Source organism: Nicotiana tomentosiformis, chromosome 6 (assembly GCF_000390325.3).
Source record: "Nicotiana tomentosiformis chromosome 6, ASM39032v3, whole genome shotgun sequence".
NCBI classification, from domain to species: domain Eukaryota; kingdom Viridiplantae; phylum Streptophyta; class Magnoliopsida; order Solanales; family Solanaceae; genus Nicotiana; species Nicotiana tomentosiformis.
The window spans coordinates 56,865,260-56,870,834 of NC_090817.1; the positions used below are offsets into that span (position 1 = coordinate 56,865,260).

At 32.4% G+C, this 5,575-nt stretch overlaps 2 long non-coding RNA genes across 2 annotated transcripts; both read right to left on the reverse strand.

The window, feature by feature from the left end:
• Positions 1-1,698: 1,698 nt before the first annotated feature.
• Positions 1,699-4,970, reverse strand: LOC104110337 (uncharacterized). The gene is made up of 3 exons (XR_011408569.1): positions 4,834-4,970; positions 2,045-2,089; positions 1,699-1,962 (listed from the first exon to the last, which is right to left on the reverse strand). It is a non-coding gene; the product is annotated as an uncharacterized lncRNA (long non-coding RNA).
• LOC138893317 (uncharacterized) lies at positions 2,365-2,740 on the reverse strand. Its single transcript, XR_011408570.1, has 2 exons — positions 2,634-2,740; positions 2,365-2,582 (listed from the first exon to the last, which is right to left on the reverse strand). It is a non-coding gene; the product is annotated as an uncharacterized lncRNA (long non-coding RNA).
• Positions 4,971-5,575: the final 605 nt, after the last annotated feature.

Sequence of the window (5,575 nt, forward strand, 5' to 3'; positions counted from 1 at the left end):
AAGGTCGAACAAGAGGCAGGAGTAGAGGAAGCAATGCCCCTCCTTCTCTTGAAAGAACACTACAAGATAAGTGATTATTAGCGATAAAAAATTCAGTCGTTAAAAGCCCAAATATGGTCGCTATAGGTCACTAACGACCGGGCAAAAACTGGTCGTCACCGGTCACTTAATGCGCCGTCGTTAAAAGTTAACGACCGGATTGGAGTTCGGTCATTAAAGATTCTTAAGCGACGACATATTTTATGTTCGTTATACTTACTCTTTTGTGACCGAATTTTCCCTCGTTGATTTGTCATCCGGTCGTTAAAGCTCTTAAAAAACAACCACAAATTCTATTACAATAATTACTTTTAGCGACCGGAGTTCCCTTTCGTTAACTTTATGTTACTTTTAATACTATTTTTTTCCGCTAAAGCCTGTTCAACAATTTGATAATCCAATCATTAAATAGTTGTAAAGACCATATTTTCCTTCGCTTATATGAAATTTTAATAAATGTAATTAGATAATTCATAAATGTTTCCATGTGTTTGCGCAATAATATTCATTGTTCGATATACTTATACATACACATCAGAAAAAATAATAAATAACCACACGTATTCACATAAAATTAATATGTCAACTAGAAAGAACAATAAAATAACACATTACTAGAATACACATCTAAACTGTATGACTTTTTCACTATCAAATCCTAAAAGAGAGAAAACAAAATTATAACATATGTACAATGACAACATCCCTAAACAACCGCCAAGAAAGCTATAAGATCTAATATGCATCAACTTGCTTTGTACTTTCTTCAATGACATCTTCATACTTCAAATTTTTGGCATGTTGAAAGAACAAGCTCATGTCAGTTTAGTAAAAACTTCTCTAACTATTTTATTTAAAAAAAACAAATAAATAAATTTAATCATCGTGTTAATTGAACAATTGGAGTAAATAAATAAAACATGGCGATTATAAATCTAAAGCATAAGACATAAATTTTTCTGGAATTCAAATAACCTTTATTAAAAAGTTCCAAACATGGTGAAAGAGAAAGCTAATAATACTAAATGTATAAGCATAGGGCATAACTGTGCAAAAAGTGAATGAGCAGGACAAGAACAGATAGTTTGGCCAACAACGAAGAAGGAGAAGACCAAGAAGAGTTGAACAGGGTGATATTTCAACTACAAGTGAATTAAACCAACAACATCAGCCAGTGAAGCAAAGTCAAGAACATGATAGGGAAAACTATCACTAAAGATGAACAAATCAGAAACAGATACAGAGAGGATTTACAAATTGCGGAACATGTAATTGAGAATACAAAACCACCAAATCATGGTGGAGGATCCTCTTAATAAATGACTTGGATGATTTTGAACATAGGGGGAATCAATAAAAGATATAAACAAAAAGGGTTAAAAACAACAACAATTAAGAGACAAATTTCTAAAAATAAAATTATTAAAAGCAGGCAAAATAAATTAGCACACATAATTACAACAATACAACAACAATAACAACCCAATAAAGTCCCATAAGTGGGGTCTAGGGAGGGTAGAATGTATGCAGACGTTACCCCTATCCCGGAGGGATAGAAAGGTTGTTTCCAAAAAATCCTCGGCTCAAGAAGAAGAAAATAGACAATAGAATCTATGACAACAACAAAAATCAGAAAGATAATATAAGCATCGTAGGAAATAGAAAATGGATGGAATTCACTATATTCTAGTGTAAAATAATTTTTACGTTATCAGTATAGTTTAAGCTGTGATAGCAAGTACAACCATTTTTAGCAGATCACCATTTAATAATTATCATACAATCTTATTGTAATGATCTTACAAGTGACCCGATTGTGTAAATTTTTTTATACCGCCAGTACGTTTTAAGCTCCTTCCTTTATTCTCCTGTCACTTCTCCCAAAATCTTGAAAGAGCTCTTCTGTTACTATCGACTGCATATCTTCATCAAATTCACATTTCTATCTTTATTGTTAACCTTTAGACAGAGAGATAACCCAAGAAAGGGAAAAAGATATACTAACCAAATAAGAGGCTGAGTTTCTCACTTTCGTTCATTGATGCAAAATCTGTTCACCATCAAGTTAATTTCGGGTGAGGACCTACTCTTCTTTTCATATTTTTTACTAATGTTTATCATCTTCTTATTCATAAGAGTTCATATAGTATTATAACATTAATGACATTTGTATCATCACACGAGCAACATAGACTAAAAATCACTATTACGAGTGAACTTTACAAATTATAAGAGCTAATATACTGTAAAAAGTTTTTCAACTTTAAAATTAACTGATGGTAACTGAACAAAAAAAAGTAATGTACCGTAATAAGAAGCGGTTGGTATGACTGGTGTAAAAGAGTGTTACATTATCATAATATAAGAATCAAACAAAGTGAGGTTCTAATGATCAAAGCTGATGGGCGGTTGATATCCATATAGATAGTCATGAATAACTTAATAATTGAAGTAAGACAAAATACGGAAATCTATGTTCTCCTATTTTATGAAATTATGCACTAGTTCAAACCAAGTAATACAGAAGTCAAACATTACTTCACCTACATGGACTAGTTCAAACCAAGTAATACAGAAATCAAACATAACTTAACCTATTTAATATGTGAAAGCCATGATACCAATTATAGTTAAATATATGTATTCAGAAGTAAACCTGCAAATGGCTGGCGACATTTTCTCTAGTTAATTCAGGGACTTTCCTTTGATCAAGAATCTTTTTTGGTATCAGCACACATAATTACATTGAGATAAAAATATCAAACAAGCTAATTCATGAAATTTATGTCATTTTTTTCCTACTACTATTGTGTTTGTTTGTATCTTGAATGAAACTATCTAATGCTGCTCAATATCAATAAAGAGTTGAAAAGAAAAATGAAAAAGGTCGCACCTCCATATTGTAGAGACACTACCATTTCTTTTTGTACCTACAAACACTTGCTATTACTTTTTGTATATTACTAAAAACACTATGTGCTAAAGAATATATGAAAGTTACACTTCAAAGAACAAAATAGATATCTTTGTAGAAATCCAGGAGCAGAGGTATCTGATTAGTTGACTGCTATCCAGTAATATGCCAGTGAATTAGAATTATCTAAATACTTGAAATAAGTTCATTGTCTATTCATAAAAAAATGTAAAAGTTTTATAGCACATTCTTGAATATAGAAAAGTACCAAAATTAGATAAAATATTATATTATCTTATCGATATATCATAAAAGAAAAGGAAAAAGTTTAGCTAAGGAAAAATGGGTTCTATAAGTGATCGAAAAATAAGAGATTGAAAAATACAGAAGCCTTTCATAGTGAAGCAGGATGGTGATCAACAGAGTTCATGCACAACAATTATTTATTTATTTCATCCTTCAACAAAAAAGAGCGAGGGACCTGAGTTGTTGACATGAAAAATAGAAGAAAGCACGATAACAAATATGACGTCATCTGGTTAACCAACGGATTATACAAACTCACAAAATGAAAATGCAGCAAAATCCACTCCCAGTAGCGATATTGACCTTGCGAAATTTTGGAATTCTACTTATTGTTTAAGGGGTTAGAAGCAGAAGTTATTCTATGTATTTTGAGTCTAGATTACTTAAAGTTGAATGTTCTGTTATATTATGAGATAATCACATATTATTCTTGCTAATTTATTAGATGCAGTAAGTACACATCTTTTAGTAGTTATTGAAGATCAATATTCTTAGTTAATGATAGACAAAAAATGTTTTCTATTTATAAAGATCAGTAAAAGTTTATGCAATAAACAGAATATGGCATTGAATTGAGGTAGTAGCAGCAAATAAACCAAATTTTCTCAAGCTTAATTTTATTACTTCACTGTAATAGTAATTTCAATGTATTCTGATAAGCTAAAAGGAAAAATGAGACTTGGATGGGTTTATGGGTTGGACTCAGATTTGATTAAATTAAGCTACTTAATATGCATACTAAAAAAATTTGGTATTTCGGTATACCGAAATTTAGAAACCTTAATACCGAATACCTAACCGAAGAACCGAAATATTGATATCCCAATACCGAAGACCGTACCGAAAAACGAAGAACCTGTACCGAAGAACCAACTTAATTAGGTTCAGACGTAGACCTGTTTTGCGGTTAGAATTAGCGACTTTCTTACAACCTGTTTGTTCATAGACATTAGTTCACCCTATTCTAGCTGCATATTAAAGCAGATTTTCAAGGACAACCGGTAATTACAAGAAATAGACTTTAGGCAGTTTATATCAAGTCAATAATTTATCTGATTCATATATTTGTGCCTAAAATGGAGCAAGTATGGCAAAGTTCGTTTCAGAAGGACCCGAAGTGGAGATTTTGGTGCCCATTCTTGCTAGCCTCCATTATGACTTGAGAACTTGACTGCTATCCTAGTTCCTACATTCCCCCTTCTAGCACGTTTTTGGGTTTCTTTTTTATTTTTGTGCCCACCCCTACTTTCACTAGAGAAAGTTTACAATACAATCATGACCAGATATTGAGAAGCTTTTTTCCCAATAACAATATGCAATCAAACCCAATTCCAAAAAATAATCTGCTCTAAAGATGAATACACATAGCTATTATGTAACGAGCAAAATTCAATGAAAATAAAGAAACAACTTCTGCACATTCAACATCAATATTCATAAAACATACCTGTAATTATAAATTTGAAGCATATGTAATTATAAGAAGAAACTCAATATTTGAAAAACAGAGAGAGAATTGATAACATAAAAAAATGCCCAATTTCAAAATAATTTACTACAAGTTTAGAGCTTACCTTGATGAGAAGAAGAATGAAACCCTAGGTTGCAGAGAGGAAACCAAATTGTGATTCTTTGTAGAGTTCAATTTGTGAGATGTTAGCTATTATTTCTCATGTAACTGTAAGTTATTGTATAGTTATATAAAACATACAGTACGGTTCTTTTGAGGGAAAGGGGGGAGGCGAAGAGGGGAAGTGAGTTGAGGGGTGCGTGGGCCAATTGTGGGTTGGGCAAAAAAAGAGCGAAAAAAAGAATCAGATGAATGATTAGGGAGATTTTGTGTGATTGGAATTTGGTGTGATAATGACAGTAGGAACATGTGGGGTAGGGGAAGGGGTGGAATGTTGAACCTTGGTACTTGAAGTGGGTGTTTCAAAAGCAAACATAAAACATATTTTTAGTGGAAAGGGGTGTGGTAGTATTAGTCTGAATAGAAGATATTTTTGGTGTTGTGGATGATGTAGTAGGGGTGTATTGATTGGGCGTTACAATCTAATCTTTAATCATCACTTGGTTCGGTGACCCGGTGTAACCGGTGAAACTGAGACACTGATATGAAAGCATGGTATCTGCAGTCTCTTAGGAACAATTCTTTTGTCAAATCATCTAGCTTTTGATTTTAAGACGCTGGACCAAATGACCCCGCGGTCATACACTTTGCCGAAATAAACTTAGGTTTTAGATACACTTATAACGACCGGATTAAAATCTCTTCGTTAGAATTTGGTCGTTAAAAGTCAATGTTTTTGTTGTGGA